General features: G+C 44.3%; 1 long non-coding RNA gene across 1 annotated transcript; it reads left to right on the top strand.

The window, feature by feature from the left end:
• The first annotated feature begins 344 nt into the window (after positions 1-344).
• LOC132534964 (uncharacterized) lies at positions 345-26,011 on the top strand. The gene is made up of 3 exons (XR_009546730.1): positions 345-546; positions 24,392-25,758; positions 25,928-26,011. It is a non-coding gene; the product is annotated as an uncharacterized LOC132534964 (long non-coding RNA).
• The last annotated feature ends 80 nt before the right edge of the window (positions 26,012-26,091 follow it).

Here is a 26,091-nt window from a genome sequence, read left to right as displayed (position 1 = left end):
CATATTCATGAGCGGCCGGCCTCTTCCTCATGAATATTCAGCAGCGGCGGCGCGCGGACGAAAACTCCTGAGTGGGCGCGGAGAGGGGAGGGGAGGGCCTGGCCAGAAAGGCTGAGGAGATGAAGGGTGCAGGCGCGGGGCCCCGAGGGGACCGCCCACACTCTCCGGGGCTCCCTGGACTTTTAGGATCCCTTCCCCCAAGTCCCGCTGCCCTGGAGGTTTCCTCAGCCTCTGCCGCCCACGCCCGGCCGGGCTGAGGGCGGAGAGCAGGTTCCAGCGTGAGCACCCGAGGCGGTGGCAGGAGGTCCGCGGCCCCGGCGCAGCGCTGTGCCCGCTTTCCTGCAGGCCTGGGACTCCTGCAGTGGTGGCTCCTGGTAGGTGACAGGCTGAAACCCACATGTCGGGTCTCTCCTTTGCACCCCCTTCCCTGAGAAGAAGGCCACCTAAGAGAGTCCCCTCGGAGTGAGGAAGAGTGAGGGGTGGCCATTGCCCTTCTGACAGCTCTGGCCAGAGGCGGTCTTCCAGTCACTGTCACTCAGAAGAAAGGTAGGTGGTTCGAAGACCCCTGAGCCGACTTCCGGGACTCTCCCCTGGCTTGTGCATTAGGCCCATTTCTTCTTCCAGAAAATGACGACAGTAACAGCACCGAATCCGCAGGCTCAGTGTGGGCACCCAGGGGCTAATGTGTGGAGAGGATTCTGAGCACCAGGAAGGGGACGCTGTGCTGGAGGCCACCTCCTGTCCCTAACTTCAAAGCATGGGACTTTGGAGAGGTTTCCAAGGAAATAGTAATGCAGAGTGATAAAGGACTTGAACGCTGCAAAGAACCCATGGAATCCAAAATCTTGTTGAGCCAGAGAGAGAGCTCACAGGGTAGGGCACATGCCTTGCCATTCGTGGCCTATATTCCAGCCCCAGCACCACATGGAAGGTGGTGTAACACCAGAAGCTCTAGTGCTGTGTGAATGAAAAGGGAGCCCAAAGAGATGGAATTGTACATGTGCAAGGTCTCTGCTGTATAACAACAAAACACACACACACACATCTACTTAATCGCTGGCGGTGACTGCAATTATTTACCCTCTCTGAGCCTCATTTTTCTCGCCTATTAAGTAGGCATTCCAGAATCTACTGCAAGGATGTAGTAGTGGGTAGGCAGATGAAATAACAGAATGCTTGCAAAATGCCTCACAGAATGGCTGGCATCTGATGATTATTTAGCGAGTGGTTTCTGTTGTTCTGTTATTCTTGTGAGGACTTGAAGCACTGGAAGCTAAGGACTGATATTTTAGACACCTGAAGGGAGAATGTCCTGAATGTGAACAATGCTATTCTCCCAGAAAAATATTGCCTTCATTTCACTGGGGCAAATATACAGAAGAAAAATTACCATTAGGGACTGGGCCACAGCACACCTGGTTGAGTGTACACATCACTATGCACAAGGCCAGTTTCAAGCTCCCAGTCTCCACCTGCAGGGGGCGATCTTCACAAGTGGTGAAACAGTGATGCAGGTGTCTCTCCCTCCTCTTCCCTCTCAATTTCTCTTTCCTGCCAAATTAAAAATTAATAAATAAATCTTAAAAATAAAATTTACATTTTAGCCATTTTCAAGTATTTAAAACTCAGTAAGTGTATTCACATTATGATTGCAACCACTGTCACTGTCCATCTGCAGAACTTTTTCATCATCTCAAACTGAAATTTTGTGCTAGTTCAACAATAACTCTATCCAATGACAATGACATCAATAACCACAACAATGTTCAACGACAAGGGCAACAAAAGGGAAAATTTTTTAAAAAGGACATACTGATTTCTCACAGCTGTGAATGCTGGGATTCCAAGTTCAGGTGCCAGCAGGCTCAAGTGTATGGAGGAGCCTCCTCCAGGCTGCAGGTCCTCTGAGTAGAAGGGGCTGCTCTTATAAAGGCCCTGATCCCACTCATGCTAAAGCTCCACCTCAGGCCTGGTGTCTTCCATACACCCTGTATCCTAATGCCACTATACTGAGTGCTAGGTGTGCAGTAGGTGACCTTTGGGAAAAGCCAAACATTCAGACCACAGCACCTCCAACCTCAGGATGCCACCTTCTTTGCAAAGAGGAACTTAAGAAAAGTACTTAGGTGGTCAGGGAGGTGGCACAGTGGATAAGTATTGGATTCTCGACCATGAGATTCTGAGTTCATCCCTGGCAGCACATGTACCAGAGTGATGTCTGGTTCTATCTCTCTCTCTCTCTCTCTCTCTATCTCTCTCTCTGCCTATCTTTCTCATGAATAACTAAATTCTTTAAAAAAGAAAGAAAAGTAATTAGTGAAGATAAGATCATACTGGATTAGAATGAGACTTGAATCCTAAGACTTGGCATCACTAGCTAGGCAGCCTGAAGAAATGAATACATGGGGGTTGGGCGGTAGTGCAGCGGGTTAAGCACACATGGCACAAAGCGCAAGGACCAGTGTAAGGATCCTGGTTCAAGCCCCCAGCTCCCCGCCTGCAGGGGAGTCACTTCAAAAGTGGTGAAACAGGATTGCAGGTGTCTATCTTTCTCTCCCCCCTCTGTATCCCCTCCTCTCTCGATTTCTCTCTCTGTCCTATCCAACAACAACAACATCAGTGGCAAAAATAACAATAACAACAACAAGGGCAACAAAATGGGGAAAAAATGGCCTCCAGGAGCAGTGGATTCATAGTGCAGGCACCGAGCCCCAGCAATAATTCTGAAGGCAAAAAAAGAAAAGAAATGAATACACAACTTTAATGCCTGAGGTTCTGAGATCCCAGGTTCAATCCCCAGAAACACATAATAAGCCATAGCTGAGCAGTGCTCAGATCAAAAAACAAGAAACAGGGACTGAGCAGTGACATACCTGGTAGCATACACATGTTACAATGACAAAGGACCTGGGTTCAAGCCTCTGATCCCCACCTGCAAGGGAGAAGCCTCACAAGTGGTAGAGCAGTCCTGCAGGTGTTTCTCTCAATCTCCCCCCTTCCCTTTCAATTTCTCTCTGTCTCTATCCAAAACAAATAAATAAAAGCACTTTTTTATCAAATGAGATAATTCCTCACTCACCAAGTCAGTCTTGCCTGTATGCAGTCCCCCAGGCCCAGTGTGTGGCAGCATGTACTCAGTGTTCAGTAAGTACTGCTGTATGTTGTTGGTAGGAATTTCAAGGATCCACCTTAGGGATGAGAGCTATACCCAATCCGAATAAATCTATTTTTTTTTCCAATTTCATTTTTGTATATACTGAGATTCTGTAGAGCTCAAAAAGATGCCCAAACAAATGTCCCAGTGAACAAAACTAATAAGGGTTTTAAAGACAATATAATGGAGGGGCCAGGGGATAGCTCACCCAGTAGATGATGTGTATACATTTTACCACTTGGGAGGAGCCAGATTTGAGCCCCCAATACCACCTGGGAACACCATGCATGGTACAAAGGGGAAATTATGAAAGGTAGATCAATACTGCGGTATCTTTCCTTCTGTCTCTCTCTTTCTCTTCCTCCCTCTCTCTAGTGTCACTATCTGAATTTTTCTTTTTTGCCTCCAGGGTTATTGCCGGGACTTGGTGCCTGCACCATGAATCCACTGTTCCTAGAGACCATTTTCCCCCCTTTTGTTGAACTTGTTTTGTGGGTATTTTTTTATGATTATTGTGATTATTATTATTGCTATTGTTGCTGCTGTCATTGGATAGAACAGAGAGAAATCGAGAGAGGAGGGGAGACAGAGAGGGGGAGAGAAAGATAAACACCTGCAGACCTGCTTCACCACCTGTGAAGCGACTCCCCTGCAGGTGGGGAGTGGGGGGCTCCAACTGGGATCCTTACGCAGGTCCTTGCACTTCGCGCCACATGTGCTCAACCCGCTGCACTACCGCCTGACTCCCCTCTATCTGAAATTTAAAAAGAAAAAAACAAAGTCTACCAGGAACAAGAGAATCACATAGGCTCAAAACCCTGGTGCCAAAAAGAAGGAGAAGGGAAAAAGAGACTGTAGGAGGGCAGCCAGTGGCACACTCAGTTGAACATACATGTTACCATGTGCAAGGACCTGGGTTCGAGCTCTCCCTGCTTGTACCTGAAATGGGGTGGGGGGTCATTTCATAAGCAGTGAAGCAGGTCTATAGTGTCTCTCTTTCTCTCTTCCTCTCTATTTCTCCCTCCCATCTTGATTTCTCTCTGTCCTATCAAATAAAAAATAGAAAGAAAAAGGGTGCCAGGTGGTGGCACATCTGCTTAAGTACACATATTACAGTGCACAAAGACCCAGGTTCAAGGCCCTGGTCCCCACCTGCAGGGGGAAAACATCACAAGTGGTGAAGTAGAGCTATAGGTGTCTTTCTTCCTCTGTACCTCCCCCTCCCCTACCAGTTTCTGTCTCTACCTAATAATTAATAAATGAATTTTTTTAATAGAAAGAAAAAAATGAGGGTGTGGGGAAAATGGCTACTGGGACCAGTGGATTTGCAGTGCCAGCACCAAGCCCCAGCAAAAACTCTGATGGCAAAAGGAAGGAAGGAAGGAAGGAAGGAAGGAAGGGAAATATATAGAGGTTTTAACACACTCTGTGATGACCGTGTGACAATGAGGAATGGGGCAGGGATTTTACCCCAAAGGTCTCCTAATTTAGACTAGGGTTTCTCAGGCTCTGCAGTGTGGGTGCTTGTGGCTGGGTGACTGTGGGCCTGGAAGTTGTAGGTGCTGGGCGGTGGCTCTGGCCACTAGGGGCCAGTAGCATCCTCTGCTCCCCACCTGTCCACGTTGTAAGGACCAGAAAGGATACCTTTGAACATCTAGGGAGCCCTGGTTTCAGGGAGGTGGAGGGCAAAATCATCCCAGTTGAGAAAGGCTCGCTCAGATGTAGGTCTTTAAGGGCTGAGCAGATACACTGCACGGAGGGGCTGCATTTTGCCATTCCTGCAGAGCAGCCAGCAACCCCCAGCCTGGGACAGCAAAACAGTACCACCTTTAAGTTAGAAAATCAGAGGGAGGGGGTGCGGGAGTCGGGCTGTAGCGCAGCGGGTTAAGTGCAGGTGGCGCAAAACACAAGGACCGGCATAAGGATCCCGGTTCCAACCCCAGCTCCCCACCTGCAGGGGAGTCGCTTCACAGGCTGTGAAGCAGGTCTGCAGGTGTCTATCTTTCTCTCCTCCTCTCTGTCTTCCCCTCCTCTCTCCATTTCTCTCTGTCCTATCCAACAACGACAACAATAATAACTACAACAATAAAACAACAAGGGCAACAAAAGGGAATAAGTAAATAAAATAAATATTAAAAAAAAGAATAAAAAAAAAGAAAATCAGAGGGGGTCACAGGCATTCTGCTGGTTGTGGGGTATAAAAGTGAATGATCTCTTTAGGAATCACATCAATTCTGTTCTAGGGGTGTATTTTAGTTCCTGAACTGAACTTGGTCCCTTATGTACTTGGTCAAATTGAAGAATCTTGAATTCTATGGAGCACCCCCACCTGGTTCAGAAACCAACATCCCTCTTGGATACTGTGACACACAGTTTCTACTCAGACACATCTCGTGACAAGAAACTTGACTTCACGGGGATGACAAGAAACTTGACTTCACGGGGATGCCAGTTTCTCTCCTTTTTAATGACTTTGAGAGCTGGGCATGGCTCATGAAGCTTAGAAATTGGGTGAAAGCCCGACTGCCCTCATCCTATCTGATCTTTCTTAGAAGCATCCTTCTAAGAAATCAGCTTTCCCTGACACTCTGGAAATGAGCTTCTGCTGCTTTATTGACAACCAACATCAATCACAGTCCAGCAAATAAAGACAGGCTCATACCTGCTCACATTTCAAAATGACTTGATTTTCCCTTCATGTCGTGGGTCTCAAAAACTGACATTCAATTCAAGCCTGTACTCATCTCCTTCCTTAATCTCCAGGGTTGATTAAATGCCCTGACTTACTTCCACAAGGGAAATGAAATGTTCCCCCAGTTCAAAAATCTACTCATAGTCATTTAATCAGTAGGTAATTATTCCCAACCACAAAGCACACACACCAAGCACAAGACTCTATTACTTTAAAAAAAGAAGCAGAATTATAAAAACTGAAAATAAATCAACCCCAAGAATAATTATGAATTCCAGAATCTACAGGATTAAAAGTGATAAGACATATGTACTAGATAGCAAATAAAAAATGAGGTTCCTGGGTGGAGATAGTGTAATGGTTATACAAAGGAGCTCTCATACCTGATACTCCAAAGTCCCAGGTTTAATCCCTACACCATCATAAACCATAGTTGAGAAATAACTCTGGATAAAATAGAGAGAGAGATTCCTCAAATATTGGAATTTCCCATAAGTGTCAGTGTAGTGAGAGGTTTGGGGTTTTTGTTTGCTTGGTTTTTTGGTTTTGTTTTTTGTTTGTTTGTTTGTTTTTGCTTTGTGTAAGAAGAGAATTGGTTATTTCAAGAGAAGAAAACACAAACTTTAATAGAAAAGGGGAAATGAACCCTGTGTGGGAGACTTTTTTTTTTTTTCCTCCTCCAGGGTTATTGCTGGGCTCGGTGCCTGCACCATGAATCCACCGCTCCTAGAGGCCATTTTTCCCCCTTTTTGTTGCCCTTGTTGTAGCTTCGTTGTGGTTATTATTATTGCCCTTGTTGACGCAATTCGTTGTTGGATAGGACAGAGAGAAATGGAGAGAGGAGGGGAAGACAGAGAAGGGGAGAGAAAGATAGACACCTGCAGACCTGCTTCACCACCTGTGAAGCGACTCCCCTGCAGGTGGGGAGCCGGGGGCTCGAACCGGGATCCTTACTCCGGTCCCTGCGCTTTGCGCCACATGCGCTTAACCCACTGCGCCACCTCCCGACCCCCAACTTTTTATATATATATATAATGAGTAATAAAAAGAAAGTGGCCTGGGAAGTGGCACAGTGGATAAAATGTTGGACTCTCAAGCCAGAGGTCCCGAGTTCAATCTTAGCATTCTGTATGCCAGAGAGGGATGCTCTGGTTTCTTCTTCCCTTTCTCATTAATAAATTTAAAGGTCTTTAAATATCTCTAAAGGAAAATAGGCAGGAGGCGTGGTTGATATCCCTTCCCCATGGCTTCCTCATAGGTCCTCAGCAGAGACAGCATAAACCCAGTGAATATGGATGGGCAGACTGACTGTGACTGTCTTACTTTCAGATGGGGTGTCCCATAATGTCTCAGCCCTGTGAAAATGAAGAGCAAGAACTCAATATGCTCTCAAGTCTCATTTTCAGCAGTTAGGCTTTTTAATATTTATTGATTTATTGCTTCCAGGCTTATCGCTTATCGCTTATTGCAGTGCCAGCCCTACAAATCCACTGCTCCTGGTGGCCATTTTTTCCTTTTTTTTTTTAATCTTATTTATTATGACAGAGAGAAAATGAGAGGGGAGAGGGAGATAGAAAAGGAGAGAAAAAGACCTGCTGATCTTCTTCACCGCTTGTGAAGCATCTTTGCTGCAGGTGGGGAGCAGGGCTCGAACCCTGGTCCTTGTGTGAGTCCTTCAGCATAGTGCTTTGTGCACCACCACCCGGCCTTGGCTTTTTTGTTTAAAGATTCTGTTTAAAGATTTTTTTTTATTTATCTCATGAGATACGCTACAAAGAGACTGGCCAGAAAAGCACCATGTGGGACCTCACATTGAGGAGTCCAAGACTGTTGTCAAGCCGCCTCCTGGGCTCTGAGCACTTAGACTTTTCAGAAAGACTAGGTCTCCAGAATTTAAGTAAGCCAGCCTCTTCTGGTCATCACCTGCAATGTGCAAGCTTAACAGCATGGAACACTGAGACCCAAAGGGGAAGTTTGCTGGGCTGAGGAATAAGAGTGTTCCTTTAAGACCATGCAGGAGGGCCCTGGGAGCTAGCTCAGCTGCTGGAGCACAGGGCTTGCATGCTTGAGGCTCTGAGTTTGATCACTAGCACTATGTGTAGCAGAGTGGTGCTCCAGTTTCTCTTTCTCTATATCACTGAGGTAAAACTTCATTTCTTGGGTGGGCAAAATAACACACTTGGTTAGTGTGCTGATTTGCCAAGTGTGTGACCTAGGCTCAATCCTGGCACCCACCACACTGAAAGAAGATTTTGCGCTATGGTCTCTTTTCTCCCTCTCTTTCTCTTTCTCTCTGTCTAGAAACACACACACACAAATCTTTGTATCCTATGGAATAAATAAAACAAGCCTTTAAAAATCAAGAAATAAAAATACATTGGCCAAATCCTAGCCTTGGCGTGGCAGTGGGTCTGGGAGATGGATGGCTCCTTTGTTGAGAAGTGGTCAGATCTCTGGAATGTGTGAGAAACCCTCAAGGCAAAGTTCTTTTTTTAATTTTTTTATTAATTTTTTATTTTTGAGAGACATGCAGAGAGAGACACACACAGAGAGAAACACCAGAGCACTGCTCAGCTCTGGCTTATGGTGGTACAGGGGGATTGAATTTGGGACAGAGGAGCCTCAGGCATGAAAGTCTGTTTGCATAACCATTATGCTGTCACCCTCAGAAGCATACAGGACAACTGGACACAGAATGAATATGAAACCGAAAGCTTCGAGGGGCTTGGTAGTCTAGGATAACCGAAAATCTGCTGGTTTTGTCAGTTTTGCATATTCAAATAAATCCAGATTCTTTCCAGTTTTAGACTGTGCTCATTGGGTGTAATTATTTAACATGAATGAAAAGCAAAAGATGTATATAGCAAAGGAATCACAGTCTTACCTATTAGAAAAGATTATGAGGCCCAGGTGGTGGTGGACTCAGTTAAACATACTTAGTGCGAAGCACAAGGATCCTGGTTCAAGTCCCTGGCTCTCCACCTGTGGGGTGGGGGTCAGCAGGTATCTGTCTTTCCCGCTTTCTATCTTCCCCTCCTCTCTCAGTTTATCTCTGTCCTATCCAACAGCAACAACAACAACAGCAACAACAACAATGGGAAATAGATGGCCTCAAGAAGCAGTAGATTCATGATACTGGCACCAAGCCCCATTGATAATCCTGAAGGCAAAAAAAAAAAAAAAAAAAAAAAATTATGGTAGTCAGGCAGTGACTCACCTAGTTGAGTACACCATTAACATGCTCAAAGACCCGGGTTCAAGCCCCTGCTCCCCACCTGCAGGGGGATGCTTAACAAGCAGTGTTGCAGGTGTTTTTGTTTCTGTTTTCTCTCCTCTCCTCTCAATTTTTCTCTGTCCTATCAAATAAAATGGCCACTGGGAGTGATGGATTCATAGTGCTGGCACAGATCCCTAGTGATAACTCTGATGGCAGCAAGACAGACAGAGAGAGAGAGAGAAAAGGAAGAAAGAGAAGAAAAGGAAAAGAAGGAGAGAAAGATTGAAAAATGTCTGCTATTTACGTATCAAAGATATGAACTGAAATTGTTCTTTGGGCTAGGGAGATAGACCAGCATTAAAGCAGAGGACTTGCATGCCAGAAGGCCACAAGCACTGCCTTATGTCAGAGCTCTGGCTGTCTCTCCTTTTCTCTCCCTATCTCTTATTCCCTATCTCATAATACATCTTGCTTACAGCAAAAGGAGATTTATTCTAAGTAATCCAGTTTTCTTCTGCTTGCACGATCTAGGAAGGATTTACAGTTTGATATTCCATGCACTGGTATGGTAAAGGCTGGTCTGATGATCTAGATCACTGAAAAAGAAGAAAACTAGAAAGGAGGGGAAGGGAGAAAATATTTAATGTTGCTAATCTGGGGGGGGGACCCAAGGCTGAGTTGGGTTTGGATTTCAGTGTCAGCTTTACAATTAGTTAGCTTTGTGATTTAGGGAGGACTTGTCTTTTCTGAATCTCGATTTCCTCATCTATAAGATAAAGAGGGCTGGGGAGACAGCATAATGGGGCCTGGGGATTGCATCATGGCTCTGCAGGACTTTCATGACTGAGTCTCTAATATCTCAGGTTCAATTCCCAGCACCTCCAGAGCTGAGCAGTTTTCTAGTTTCTCAATCTCTCTCTCTCTCTCTCTCTCTCTCTCTCTCTCTCTCTCTCTCTCTTGTTTCTCTCTGTATCTCTCTAATAAAAAATAATAACTAAAAAAAGATAAAGGACTTTCTGGGGCAGAGCAGTGATGCACCCTATTGAGCACACACATTGCCAAACACAGGATGGGGTTCAAGCTCTTGGTCCCACCTGCACAGGGGAAGCTTCCTAAGTGGTGAAGCAGTGCTGCAGGTTTCTCTCTCACTTTCAATCTCTCCCTTCCGTCTTAATTTCTCTCTATCCTAACAAATAAAAGAAGGGGGGAGAAACAACTGCTGGGAGCAGTGGATTCCTCACGAAGGCAGTTTATAACACTGGTGGCCATTAACTAATTAAAATAAAAAAGACAAAAGATTTCCTATAAAATCCTCTCCTGCTTGAGGACAGGTGTAGTGTACCTGGTTGAGCAAACATTTTACAGTGCACAAGGACTTAGGTTCAAGCCCCCAGTCCCCACCTGCAGGGGGAAAGCTTCATGAGTGGTAAAGCAGGGATGCAGGTGTCTCTCTGTCTTTCTATTGCCCACACCCTCTCGATTTCTGGCTGTGTCTATCCAGTAAAGATAATTAAAAAAAAACTTTTTAAAAAATCCTCTCCAGGGGAACAAGTGGTGGCACATCTGGTTAAGCACACACATTACAGTGCACAAGGACCAGGGTTCAAGCCCTTTGTCCCCACCTGCAGAGGGAAAGCTTCATGAGTAGTGAAGCAGGGCTGCAGATGTCTCTCTGTCTCTCTCCCTCTCTACCATCCCTTTCCCTCTTGATTTCTGGATGTCTCTATCAAATAAAAGGATAATAAATTAAAAAATTATAAAAAAGAAAAATAATTTGAAAAAATCTTCTCCTACTCTTTGATTTAACAAATCTAAGCTCTACATCTTCTTGATTTTTTTTTCTTCCAGGGTTATTGCTGGGGCTCCTTACCTGTACTATGAATCCACTGTTCCTGGCGGCCAATTTTTTCCCATTATTGTTGTTTTGCTGCTGCTGCTATTGTTGGATAGGACAGAAAGAAATTGAGAGAGGAGGGGAAGACAGAGAGGGGGAGAGAAAGAGAGACACCTGCAGACCTGCTTCACTACTTGTGAAGCAACCCCCCTGCAGGTGGTGATGGTGCGGGGGTTGGCGGCTTGAACCCAGTCCTTGCACTTTGCACTATGTGCGCTTAACCCAGTGTGCTACTGCCCAGCCCCCTAAATCTTCTTTCAAAACCAACCACATTTTATTTAAATTGACCCTGGATTCACTGAGGGAATCAGTGTTTTTTGATTTCTGTGCCTTTGTTTCTCTATGGGTATTTGGACACTTAAGCTTTTCACAGAGCAAGATGACGCCATACTTAGTTATACAAAACCCCAGGGAGAGTGCAAGGCAAATTAAACCTACAAATTAACTCAAAATCCCCTTTTATTCAGGGGTTTTCTCTAAGGAAACCTCCATTACTACCTAGCCATAAACATGATTGATGAGTGGGGTGTTCTTTAATTTTCCCTTCTAAGACTACCAAATGAAAATATGAGACACTAGCTCAATTTTAATTTCAGATAGGCAGTGAATAATTTTTAAAAGATTTATTTATTATTGAGGAAGAAAGAATGAGAGATCCAGATTATCATGCTGGTAACATGCAATGCCAGGGATCAACCCTTATGCTTGAGGGTCCAAAGCTTTATCCACTGCACAACTTCTCTGGCTGCAGCAGTGAATAATTTTTTAGTGTAAGTCTATTCTGTGCAATATGCGTGACATATTTTTCATTATTATTATTATTATTATTATTTATTTATTTTAGCCTCCAGGGTTATTGCTGGGGCTCAGTGCTAACAATACTAATCCACTGCTCCTGACAGCCATTTTTCTCTTTTCCTTTGTTTTTTCTTTTCCATATTATTTGATAAAAAGAGAGAATTGAGAAGGGAGGAGGAGATAGAGAGGGAGAGAGAAAGATAGACATCTGCAGACCTGTTTCACCACTCGTGAACCAACCCCCCTGCAGGTGGGGAATGGGGACCTCAAACACAGATCCTTGAGCGGGTCCTTGTAAAAAGTACTGTGTGCACTTAACTGTGTACACCACCATCCAGCCCCATCTTCCCTGTATTTTTTTATTATTTATCTGAATTCAGATTTAACTAGACATCCCATCTCTATATATTATTATTATTATTATTAATTCATATTATAATTATTTATTGGATAAAGACAAGGGGTATATCAAGAGGGAAGGGGAAGACAGAGAGGGAGAGAAATACCTCAGTATTGCTATACCACTTATGAAGCTTCCCCCCTACAGGTGGGGACAAAAAAAACATGAAACTGGGTCCTTGCATGTTGTGTGCTTAACCAGGAAGTGCACCACCTCAGTCACTTGTTTTTTTAAGATTTATTTTATTTTGTTTGTTTTATTTTCTTTCTTTATTTATTTTTTTATGTTTTTTAATATTTATTTATTCCCTTTTGTTGCCTTTGTTGTTGTATTGTTATAGTTATTACTGTTGTTGTTATTGCTGTCATCGTTGTTGGACAGGACAGAGAGAAATAGAGAGAGGAGGGGAAGACAGAGGGGGAGAGAAAGACAGACACCTGCAGACCTGCTTCACCACCTGTGAAGTGACTCCCCCACAGGTGGGGAGCCGGGGGCTCAAACCCTGATCCTTAGGCTGGTCCTTGCGCTTTGCGCCAACTGCACTTAATCCACTGTGCTACCGCCTAACTCCCTTTTTTTTTTTTTTTTTTGCCTCCAGGGTTATTGCTGGGCTCAGTGCCTGCACCATGAATCCATTGCTCCTGGAGGCCATTTTCCCCCCTTTTTGTTGCCCTTGTTGTTGTAGCCTTGTTATGGTTATTATTGTTATTGTTGATGTCATTCATTGCTGGAAAGGCCAGAGAGAAATGGAGAGAGGAGGGGAAGACAGAGAAGGGGAGAGAAAGACAGACACCCGCAGACCTGCTTCATTGCCTGTGAAGCGACGCCCCTGCAGGTGGGGAGCCGGGGCCTCGAACAGGGATCCCTACACTGGTCCTTGCACTTCGCACCACATCCCTACACTGGTCCTTGCACTTCGCACCACATGCGCTTAACCTGCTGTGCTACCGCCTGACCCCCATTTTGTTTTTTCTTTAGCAACCCTATAGCTTTCTTGACTTTGATAGAAATGGACAACTCCGGGAGTTGGGCGGTAGCGCAGTGGGTTAAGCGCTGGTGGCGCAAAGCGCAAGGATCCGGGTTCCAGCCCCCGGCTCCCCACCTGCAGGGGAGTCCCTTCACAGGCGGTGAAGCAGGTCTGCAGGTGTCTATCTTTCTCTCCCCCCTCTGCCTTCCCCTCCTCTCTCCATTTCTCTCTGTCCTATCCAATAACAACCACATCAATAACAACAACAATAAGAACTACAACAACAATTAAAAAAAAGACAAGGGCAACAAAAGGGAAAATAAATAAATTTTTTAAAAAATTAAAAAAAAAAAAGAAATGGACAACTCCTAAATGATGCGTGATCACTTACTGAGTTGTACGCTTTTTTGCATAGCACATCTCAGTAAGAGTTTAAAGCAATGTTATAACAATATTTGAATTGTCTTTGATTAATAAGTCTGGTCTTATGCATCAATGTCCCTCTCCTCAGCCCCTCCTTTTCAAAAATAGTGTTATGAGCATCTCAGAGTGCCAGGTCTAGAGAGTGTCATGAGGCTCTGGAAGCCGCTCCAAGGGGAGAGATGGCAGTCAAAGGAGAGAGGGAGCAGCTGGAAGGTAGCTCAGCAGGCAAAATACATGCTTTGCAAACCTCAGGCCCCAACTTCAATATCTAGCATCAGTGCAATGCACCAGTCTCTCTGCAAATAAAGAAATTAGTCAATCAATCTTCTGAGGGGAAAGGAATAAAGAAAGGTATGAACAAGAGGGAATTCATAAAGAAATACAATGCTGTGTTGCTTAGAGAAACTGTCCTTTGGCAATTTATCGTTATGCAAATACCACAGAGTGTAGCTACACAAACCCCCATGGTTTGGGGACAGCTTTGGGGACCTCTTTCACTTTGCTGACATCATTAAGTAACATCTGACAACAAACTAAGATGACATCAGCCTCTCTTTCATATTTACCTCTTTTTAATCTGGTCACATGTAGACTGTGGGGCCTGATAAACCCATATGCTAAAACATACATTACAGAGACAGTCAAAACCTTACAGCTGAATGTTCACAGTGGTTTTATTCACAAAAATGGTAACAACCCAGATGTTTGTCAGCAGGTGAATGGATGAGCAAATGGTGGGATGTGCACAGTAAGGGGCATGACACAGCCAGAAAACAGAATATTGAGACAGGCTGCTACTCAAAATGACCTGGGATGTGTTAAATGAAAGGAGTCAGACACCAAGAAACCACAAATTGCATGCTTCCATTTCTAGAAAATGTCCAGAGTAAAGAAAGAAAGGAAAGAGGGGGTCAGGCAGTAGCACACCTAGTTAAGTGTACATAATACAAACCGCAAGGATCCAGATTCGAGCCCCTGACTCCCCACATGCAGGGGGAATGCTTCACAGTGAAGCAGGTCTGCAGGTGTCTATCTTTTTCTCTCCCTATCTTCTCCTCCTCTCTCAATTTTTCTCTGTCCTATCCAATAAAATGGAAAAAAAAATGGCTGCCAGGAGCAGTGGATTCGTAGTGCCAGCACTGAACCCAGGTCAGTGGCTGTGTGGCAGAAGTGAAGGAGAGTGACTGTTGGTGAGTGTATGGTTTCTTTAGTTTCTTTGTGAGTGATGAAAACATACCAGCATTATATGAGAGTGATGTTTGCACAGCTCTGAGATTATACTGGAATCCACTGAGTAGTATATTCATAAATGCTTTCTTTTATGGTATGTGATTATATCTAATAGGCTGTTATTTTTAAAGAGCTGCTGTATTAACATACAATTACACAATATCAGTAATACTGCACATAATATTAAAAAGAAAACTTGTTGTGCTGGAAAGATAGCCCACTGGGTCAGGTGTCTGCCTTGCCATATTGGCATGATGCAGGTTTGAGTCTCAGCACCATGTGAAAGGTGCTATGGTGTTGATTTCACTGCTCCAGCCTCTTTCATTCACAGAGAGAGGGGCGGCATCACAGTGTCATGGCACCTGGGCTGTGGAGTGAGCTCCTTGGGGTCAACCAGAGGCCTGGGCCTCTGTCCTCCTCCACCCTTCGCAGGAAAGCTGCTGCCTTCTCCCCCCACCCCACCCCAAAACATACACACACATGCCTGACTCCCACCCTCCATCCCTCTTTCCCTGGCTGCCTTCCCAAGACTGCCAGGTTGCCATGCCAATCAGGTTCCCATGGTTACTAAGGAGCCTGCGGTGTCCACAGGACAGAGGGAGGCTGCCATTTCCCCCAAGGCAAAACAAAGTGAATCAAGGGGTGTCAACTTAGGGCATGTTGGAGTACCCCCCTTGGGCATCTCTGACATCTCCTGGCTGGACCTTGGACCAGATCCTGTTGTCTCCACTCCAGTTCTCTCCTCCATAAGCCCAGAGAGATGCCTGGCACTGGCTCAGGTCCATTGTTTTGCCTAGTGTGGGGTCCAAACAGACACCACATTGTGAAGCTGATGTTAATATGTAAATATACTAGTCCGTCTGAGCTCTTTGTGTAGCTGGAAGCAGGCTCTGGTCTCCCTTGCACTCTCTTTCCTGCTTTCCTGCTTTCCTCTGGTGCTTCTCCTCCCTGGGCTGGCTCTTAAAAACCGTGTGTTTGTTTTCCCTCAAGTTATAAAGAAGTGGGTTTTAATATCAAATTCAAAAGAAAATTATCAAATAATTTATTATTCCAAAATGCAAAATATTAGGACTAGAGAGTTATCCCAGTTGTGGTCCACAGTACTTGTGTGCAAGAAATCCCAGTTTTAATCCCAGCACCACCAGTCATAAGAATTGAACAGTGCTCTGTTTAGAAAATAATAAGGTAGTGGGGCCCGGTGGTAGTGCACAAGGTTAAACACACAAGGACGGCACAGGGATCCCTCCCCCACTCCCCACCTGCAGGGGGGTCACTTCACAAGTGGTGAAGCAGGTCTGCAGGTGTCTATTTTTCTCTCCCCCTCTCTGTCTTCCCCTCCTCTCTCAATCTCTCTCTGTCCTATCCTATTTTTTAAAAATGGGGGAAAAAATGGTCTTTAGGAGCAGTGAATTTGTAGTGCCAGCACCAAGCCCCAGTGATAACCCTGGAGACAAAAGAAAAAGTTAGGGGTCAGGTGGTGGTGTGCCTGGTTAAGTGCATGTGTTACCATGCACAAGGACCCAGCTTTTAGTCCCCATCCCCCCGGAGGGATGCTTCACTATTCGTGAAGCAGGTCTGCTGGTGTCTTTCTTTCTCTTGTCCTGTCCATTTCCCCCCCTCTTCTCAATTTCTCTCTGTCCTATCTAATTTAAAAAAAAAAAAAAAAGGTCACCAAGAGAGCAGTGGATTTGTAGTACAAGAACCAAGTCTCAGCAGCAACCCTGGTGGTAAAAAATAAAATAAATGATAAATAAATAAATAAATATGAAAGCAAGGAAGAGAAGAAGGAAGGACTCATTTTCAGATGTTGGGGGTGAACACCAAGCTGAGTTTGCATAAACATATCTTCCTAAAATCACCTTTATTTTTTATCAGTTGCCTTACTTTATCTTCTAGTATCTTCTCCATAATTTATTGTCCATTGAAGCCAAACCCTCTTTTCTTTGCTAAAAAGGCTATAAGCCCCCAAGTCTAGTCACTGGGATTTCACTTCTTTTCTATAAACTCCCATGCATAGACACAATAATATAAAATATGATGTGTCTTTTTCTGCTGTCAATCTGTCTTTTGTCCATTTAATTCATAGATTCCTAGCAACAAAACAGGAGAGAGAGAGAGCAGGGATAAAGATTTGCCTCCCTGATACACCCATGTTCATAGCTGCATTACTCACAATAGGCACGAGGTGGAAGCAATCCAAGTGTGTGTCTGTATGTGAATCAACAAACAAAATACAGTATACACATACAGCAGGATATTACTGAACCTCCTAAAGAAAGGAAAGCCACATTTAAGGGCTAGCTCAATGTCAGAGCACAGGGTTGATATGGCTGAAACCTCTGAAGCCCCAGGTTTAGCCCCCTACACTACCATATCCTAGTGTTCTGTTTTCTCTCTGCCCCTCTTTCTCTCTTTCTCATAAAATAAATAAGTCTTGAAAAAGAAAGAACATTCTGACACATTTTTTATAAATGTTCTTTATTTATTTATCCCCTTTTGTTGCCTTTGCTGTTTTATTGTTGTAGTTATTGTTGTTGTTGTTGTTGTTGTTGTTGTTGTTGTTGTTAGATAGGACAGAGAGAAATGGAGAGAGGAAGGGAAGACAGAAAGGGGGAGAGAGAAAGACAGACACCTGCAGACCTGCTTCACCACCTGTGAAGTGACTCCCCTGCAGGTGGGGAGACACATTCTATAACATGGATCAGCCATGCAGATATTGTGCTGAATGTAACCTACCAGTCACATAAAGACAGATACTGTACAGGCCCACTTATATGGCTTATGTGGAATAAATCCATAGAAACAAAGTAGAACGGTGGCTGTCAGAAACTGGGAGGAGGAGGAGGAAATGGGGAGTTGTTTAATGAAGACAGTTTCGCTTTGCAAGATGAAGAAGTTGTAGAGCTTGACTTCAAACTCATGTGTATATGCTACTCAACTGGACGTTTTTTGTTTTTGTTTTGTTTTGTTTCCCTAAGAATCCACTGTTCCTGGATGCCATTTTTTTCCCATTTTTGTTGCCCTTGTTGATGTTGTTGTTGTTGTTGGATAGGACAGAGACAAATCAAGAGAGATGGGGAAGACAGAGGGGGAGAGAAAGACAGACACCTGCAGACCTGCTTCACTGCTTATGAAACGACCCCTGCAGGTGGGGAGTGGGACTTGAACCCGAGATCCTTAACAATGGTCCTTGCGTTAAGTGCCATGTGCACTTAATCTGCTGTACTACCGTCCTGCCCCAAACTGGATGTTTAAGATGCTTAACATGGTAGATTTTATATCATGTGTGTTTTCACACAATTTGAAACAAATAAGAAACATCAAATTACTACAGGGGCCAGCAGTGCCACTCCTAAGTGTAAAGTCAGGAGACATAAAAGCACCTGCCAGGGGAGTAGGGTGGTAGCAAAGCATAAGGATTGGCAAAAGGATTCTGGTTCTAGGCCCTGGCTCCCCACCTGCAGGGGAGTCACTTCACAAGCGGTGAAGCAGGTCTGCAGGTGTCTATCTTTTCTCCTCTGTCTTCCCCTCATCTCTCGATTTCTCTCTGTCATATCCAACAACAACAACATCAATAACAACAACAATAAAAACTACAACAATAAAAAACAAGCGCAACAAAAGGGAAAATTTAAAAAGCCTGTGAAATCTACTCACAAAAATTAAAAAAAAAAAAAAGCACCTGCCCACACTGAATCTCACACAGGAGTGGTCATAGCAACAGTATTTGTAATATCCAACAAGACATGGACATTAAGCCAGAAGTCCACCAATTTATATACTGATGAGCAAAAGGTACCACATATTCATACAATAGAATGTTGTTCAGCTGTCAAAGGAATGAAGTGTTGGCACATGCTATAATATGAATGAAGCTCGAAACACTGCTAAGTGACAGAAGTGACACACAAAAGCTCCCTGTTGTACGATTCCATTTATAGGGACTTCCCAGTGTGGGCATATCTGGAGACAGAATGTTTGCTAAGCCCTGGGGTGGGGGGATGGGGAGTGTGGCTAATGGGTATGGCTCATTTTCGGGAAAACAGCTCTAAAATTAGGTTGTGGTGATGTCTGTACAACACTGTGAACAGACTCTAAAGCATTTTCGCCATTTGAGATGGTTGGAATGTAAATTATGTCTCAATAATGCTGTTTAAACCCCTCCCCCCAAAATGTTCTTAGATGGTAGCAAATTGCTGAGTTCTAAGAGCTCTTGTACTTTAACATACAAAGTGAAACAAAGCAGACCCCTTGGCCTGAATCACTAGCTAACTAAGGAGGGATTCTTTTAAGCTTGTTCTCATTCCCAGACTCAATGAATTCAGCACAGAACTTTTTAAGCTCTGCCATACATGTATAGCTTCTCTAATTCCTGGCTGTTGTCAAGGTGAAGGGGAAAAGGAGACCATTTCTGAAACTGCCACAGAAGGAGCCATGTTCCTGCAACTCAGTTGTCTTGCTTCAGTTTCATCTTACAGGTTCCTATAGAGTTGCCTTGGGGTTTAAATGAAGTGATGAGTATAAAATACAGGTTCAGTCTGCCACAAAAGGAAAGCCTCAAGGGAGAATAGTTATGATGACCAGTAATTTATTGTAGTTCACTTGAACAAAATGAAACCTCTACTGTTTCATTTGCAAATTACTGTCAGATAGGACAGAATAATGTATTATTTATAATACCTTTTGATGGCTGACACATATTTTCACAGGTCTATTTGTAAAGTGCACTACAGTGTTCTGTATAGGGTCCTGGTGTGGACTTTGGACAGTGTGACCATGGTAATGGGATGTTATAGGATGCTGAGAATTGGAGTGAAGCAAAGGATAATGACTGTCTGAAACTTTTTCCCTCAAGATTTATTGGGGGGGGGGGCAGGCAGTAGCACACCAGGTTAAGCACACATAGTACAAAGTATGAGGACCCTGGTTTGAGCCCTGGGTTCCCCACCTGCAGGGGAATCGCTTCACAAGCGGTGAAGCAGGTCTGTAGGTGTCTGTCTTTCTCTCCCACTCTCTGTCTTCCCCTCCTCTCTCCATTTCTCTCTGTCGTATCTAGTGAAAATAACAATAACAGATGCAACAATGGAAAAAAGGGCCACCAGTAGAAGTAGATTCATAGTACAGGCACTGAGCTCCAGTGATAACCCTGGAGGCAAAAAAAAAAAAAATTAAAAAAATATTTATTTAGGGAGGTCTGAGAAAGAGCTCACCAAGTAGGGTGTCTGCCTTTCCATACATACAACTCAGACTTAAACCCTGGAACCACATGGCAGGTACTATGGCAGCAAAGGAAGCTTTGGTGCTGTGCTGTCTGTCCCTCTTTTTGTCTCTCTGAATGAAAATATGGTTCAGAGCAATGGTACTCCAGCAATAACAAAATAATTATTATTGTTATTATTGTTATCACTATTCGGCATGATGAGGGTTTCACCACTCAAGGGATGACTTTTTCAGATACAGACAGAGACAAAGAGACAGTGGGGGAGAGAGACCACCACAGCATTGACACTTCCTTATTTAGTTGGGACTGGACTCAACCCTGGGTTAAACACATGGTAAAGCAGAATGCAATTTTACTTACACCAAAAATGATTTTCTTTTCCTTTTTCTTTTTTTTTAATTTATTTCTTTATTGGGGAATTAATGTTTTACATTCAACAGTAAATACAATAGCTTGTACATGCATAACATTCCCCAGTTTCCCATTTAACAATACAACCCCCACTATGTCATTTATCATCCTTCATGGACCTGTATTCTCCCCACCCACCCACCCCAGAGTCTTTTACTTTGGTGCGATACACCAATTCCATTTCATTTCAGGTTCTATTTGTGTTTTCTTTTCTGATCTTGTTTTTCAACTTCTGCCTGAGAGTGAGATCATCCCATATTCATCCTTCTGTTTCTGACTTATTTCACTCAACATGATTTTTTCAAGGTCCATCCAAGATTGGCTGAAAATGGTGAAGTCACCATTTTTTACAGCTGAGTAGTATTCCATTGTGTATATATACCACAACTTGCTCAGTCACTCATCTTTTGTTGGACACCTGGGTTGCTTCCAGGTTTTAGCTGTTACATATTGTGCTGCCAAGAACATATGTGTACACAGATCTTTTTTTAAAAATTATTAATTTATTTATTCTTTTTGTTGTCCTTGTTGTTTTTTATTGTTGTAGTTATTATTATTGATGTCATTGTTGTTGGATAGGACAGAGAGAAATGGAGAGAGGAGGGGAAGACAGAGAGGGGGAGAGAAAGACAGACACCTGCAGACCTGCTTCACCGCCTGTGAAGCAACTCCCCTGCAGGTGGGGAGCCGGGGGCTCGAACCGGGATCCTTCCGCTGGTCCTTGTGCTTAGCGCCACCTGCGCTTAACCTGCTGCGCTACCACCCGACTCCCCACAGATCTTTTTGGATGGATGTGTTGGGTTCCTTAGGATATATCCCCAGGAGAGGAATTGCAGGGTCATAGGGTAGGTCCATTTCTAGCCTTCTGAGAGTTCTCCAGACTGTTCTCCACAGAGGTTGGACCAATTTACATTCCCACCAGCAGTGCAGGAGGGTTCCTTTGACCCCACACCCTCTCCAGCATTTGCTGCTGTTCCCTTTTCTGATGTATGACATTCTCACAGGAGTGAAGTGATATCTCATTGTTGTCTTGATTTGCATTTCTCTGACAATCAGAGACTTGGAGCATTTTTTCATGTGTTTCTCGGCCTTTTGGATCTCTTCTGTGGTGAATATTCTGTCCAAGTCCTCCCCCCATTTTTGGATGGGGTTATTTGTTGTCTTTTTGTTGAGTCTGGCAAGCTCTTTATATATGTTGGTTGTTAAACTCTTATCTGATGTATGGCATGTAAAGATCTTCTCCCATTCTGTGAGGGGTCTCTTGGTTTGGGTAGTGGCTTCTTTTGCTGTGAAGAAGCTTTTTAATTTGATGTAGTCCCATAGGTTTATATTTGCCTTAGTCTTCCTTGTAATTGGATTCGTTTCATTGAAAATGTCTTTAAAATTTATGCGGAAAAAAGTTCTGCCAATATTTTCCTCTAAGTATCTGATAGTTTCTGGTCTAACATCCAAGTCCTTGATCCACTTGGAATTTACTTTTGTATTTGGTGAAATACAGTGATTCAGTTTCATTCTTCTGCATGTTTCAACCCATTTTTTCCAACACCATTTGTTGAGGAGACTCTGCTTTCCCCATGTAATAGTTTGGGCCCCTTTGTCAAAGATTAGATGTCCATAGGTGTGGGGCCTTTTTTTCCCCTTTTTCAGAGCACTACTCAGTTCTGCTAGGGATAGAACTTAGGATGTTTGGTGCCCCAGGCAAGAAAGTCTTCTTTTTTCTTTTTTTCTTAAATTGATTTAATAATGATTCACAAGATTATAGGATAAGAGGAGTGCAATTCCATATAATTCCCACCATCATAGTTCTGTATCTCATCCCCTTCACTGGAAGCTTTCCTATTCTTTTTTCCTCTGAGAGTATGGACCCAGAATCATTCTGAGGTGCAGAAGGTGGGAGTTTAGGCTTCTGTAATTGCTTCTCCACTGGACATGGGTGTTGACAGGTTGGTCTATACCCTCAGCCTGTTTCTCTCTTTCCCTAGTGGAGTAGGGCTCTGGACAGCTGAGGTTCCTGAACACATTGGTGAGGTCATCTGCCCAGGGAAGTCAGGTTGATGTCATGGTAGCGTCTGTAACTTGGTGGCTGAAAAGCATTAAGATATGAAGGGGTGGGGGGTAGATAGCATAATGGTTATGTAAAGAGCCCCTTGTGCATGAGGCTCCAAAGTCCCACGTTCAATCCCCCTCACCACCACTATAAGCCAGCAGTTAATAAAAAAAGAAAAGAAAAGATATAAAGCAGAACAGATTGATTAATAATTGCATAAGAATAGAGCAGATAAGATTTAGTGTCTCGGGAGTCACAAGTAGTGAAGCAGGTCTGCAGGTGTCTTTCTCTCCCCCTCTCTGTCTTCCCTTCCTCTCTCCATTTCTCTCTGTCCTATCCAACAACAATGACAACAATAATAATTACAACAATAAAGCAACAAGAGCAACAAAAGGAAATAAATAATTTAAAAAATTTTAAAAAAAGATTTAGGGTCTCCATTTTTGCCACTTACATTATCATTGGGGCTTGTTACCCGCACTATGAATCCACTGTTCCCAATGACCATTTTTTCTTTCCTTTCTTCCTTCCTTCCATCTGTCTTTCTTCCTGTTATACTTGCTAGGACAGAACAGAGAGGAATTCAGAGGTAAGGAGAGATAGACAGGGAGAGAGAAAGATAGACATCTGCAGACCTGCTTGACTGCTCATGAAGTGCCCCCCTGCAGGAGGGAGTGGGGGCTCAAACCCAGGTCCTCGGTAATATGTGCACTTAACAGGGTGTGACACCACCCAGCCCCGTGAAAATCTTTTTGTATAACCACTATATTATCTCTCCTGATTTATCTTATTTATTTCATTAGTGTTGGTAGTAGTAGGTAGTCACCACCAAGGCTTCATCACTCTGGGATGACTTTTTCAGACAGAGACTGACAAGGGTAGATAGCATAACAGCAATGCAAAGAGACTTTCATGCCTGAGGCTCCAAAGTCCCAGATTCAGTCCCCCCACCCCACCGTAAGCCAGAGCTGATCAGTGCTGTGGTAAAAAGAGAGAACGAGAGGGAGAGAGACAGGGGGTCAAATGGTGGTGCACTGGGTTAAGTACACATAGTACAAAGTGCAAGGCCCCAAGCAAGGATCCTGGTTCGAGCCCCCAGCTCCCTGCCTGCAGGGGGGCCAATTCACAAGCAGTGAAGCAGGTCTGCAGATAGCTATCTTTCTCTCCCCTTCTCTACCTCCTCCTCCCCTCTCAATTTCTCTCTGTCTTACCCAATAAAATGGGAACAACAACAACACCAAAATGGCCACCAGGAGCAGTGGGTTTGTAGTGCAGGCACCAAGCCCCAGCGATAACCCTGAAAGCAGAGAGAGGGAGAGAAAGAGAGAGACTAAAAAAGACCACAACACCAAATTTCCCTCCATTGTAATAGGTTAACAGGTTCAAACCTAGGTCATGCACATGAGCAAGTGGTGTTCTATCTGAGCTATTTTGCCAGCCCAGTTTCTTTCTTCTACAAGAGTGAGACGAGAGCACTGCTCTTTTCTAGCAGATGGTGGAGCTGGAGACTGAGCCTTGGCCCTCTGGAACCCCAGCCATGCAAGTTGGTGTTCTAATGCTGAGCTATCTCCGAGACCCTCTCCTGAACTTTGTTTACAGATTTTTTTTTTTTAACCACAACACTACTCAGCTCTGGCTTATGGTGGTGCAGGGGATTGAACCTGAGACTTCAGAGCCTCAGGCATAAGCGTCTCTTTGTATAGTCATTATGCTATCTATCCCTGCCCTACAGAAATTTTATAGAAGTTCAGGAAAGCCTTCACCACCCAGAGAGTGAGATGACCTAGGACCGCCCGAATGAAAATGGCGAACAATTAATACAATATTGGCCGTTTTCCACTAGTTACCTTTATAATTGGAAAATGCAGAACCCTAGGTTTTCAGAAAAACCAGCAGCACTCATTGATTTATTAAATTCTGTTGTTTTTACCCACCAGCCAACCTGGGACGATTGCCAGCAGCTTCTGCAGATTCTTTTTACCACAGAACAGAGAGAAAGGATCCTCTTGGAAGCCTGAAAACTTGTGCCTGGGGCGGACGGAAACCTGACCTTAAACCCAGCCCTGATAGATAGATGCCAGCTTCCCTTTGATAAGACCCACCTGGGATTTTACCTCACCTGAAGGTAAGGAGAAGCTTCAGGTCTATCACCAGGCTCTGATGGGTGGTCTTGGGGCGGCGGCACACCGACCCACTAATTTGGCCAAGATTAGTAGTGTGCAACAGGAAAAGATAGAAACCCCAGCTGTTTTCTTAGAAAGAATTATGGAGGCGTATCGAATGTTCACTCCCCTAGATCCAGAGGCTCCAGAAAATAAGTCAGCAGTAATTATGGCTTTTATAAATCAGGCTGCCCCTGAAATCTGGAAAAAACTTCAGAAAATAGATGAGTAGGTAAGTCTTTACAGGAACTATTGGCAGTAGCAGAGAAAGTCTTTTAACAACCGAGAGACCCCTGAAGAACGCCAATTACGAACAATGACAGCAGCTAACGAGTGACAGACTTGGAACCTCATTAAGGTATTGTTGGCAGCTACTGCTCAAGGCCCTTGGTGGAAAGGCCGAGAGGCCCATCCTTCCCAAAGGTTTGAAAAAAGCAGAGGTCCATACAGGGAGGGAAAAAAGAAGCTCCTTGAAGATCAGTGTGCATATTGCAGGGAAATGGGTCACTGGGCTAGAGAGTGTCCGAGAAGAAAGGAGAGACAAAAAGACACTGGGACAAAAATCCTAGAACTGGGTGACTAGGGACGACAGGGTTCGGGTCCCCTCCCCGAACCCAGGGTAACTTTAACAATAGAGGGGAAACCTGTTAGCTTTTTAGTAGATAGGGGGCTCAACATTCAGTGTTGACCCAATCCATGGGAAAACTATCCAAACAAAAGACCTGGGTACAAGGAGCGACTGGCCTGAAACAATATTCCTGGACTACTCAGAGGACTGTGGACTTGGGGAAGGGACAGGTATCTCATTCTTTTGTGCTTATTTCCAAATGCCCCTACCCCCTTCTTGGGAGAGACCTGCTTTCTAAGATGGGAGCAACCATTACTTTCCAGCCCCAAAGACCAGTAATTATGACCACTGACTCCATGCCAGTTCCTATCCTTACTTTAAATTTGGTTAATGAAGCTTCCTTGAACCCAGCTATCTTGCTCCCTGACCCTGAATTGGACACTCCCTTGCATGGCTGCTCTGAGATTCTGGGCTGCACGTTTGACCTCCGGGAGGTCCTGAAGGACCAGCCTTTGAGAGGAGCAGAAGTGGACTGGAATACTGATGGGAGCAGCTTCATCGGAGATGGGGTAAGGTATGCTGGGACCAAGGTAACTACTGAACACGAGGCTGTGTGGGCAGCTGCCCTGCCACAGAGACTTGGGCCCAAAAAGCTGAATTAATTGCCCTCACAAAAGCCCTCAACCTAGGAAAAGGGAAAAGACTTAACATCTACACTGATAGCCGCTATGCCTTTGCCACAGCCCACATCCATGGGGATATATATCGAGAAAGGGGACTGCTCACAGCTGAAGGTGAAGCTATAAAGGGCCAGCAAGAAGTGTTGGACCTGTTGGAGGCTATCTGGATGCCAGAAGAGGTAGGTGGCCATCATACACTGCCCTGGACACCTGTGGCACGGGGCACC

This window comes from Erinaceus europaeus, chromosome 20 (genome assembly GCF_950295315.1).
Source record: "Erinaceus europaeus chromosome 20, mEriEur2.1, whole genome shotgun sequence".
Lineage (NCBI taxonomy): Eukaryota > Metazoa > Chordata > Mammalia > Eulipotyphla > Erinaceidae > Erinaceus > Erinaceus europaeus.
Note: the sequence above shows the minus strand (reverse complement) of the source record. Positions and strands in the feature narration are given on the sequence as shown.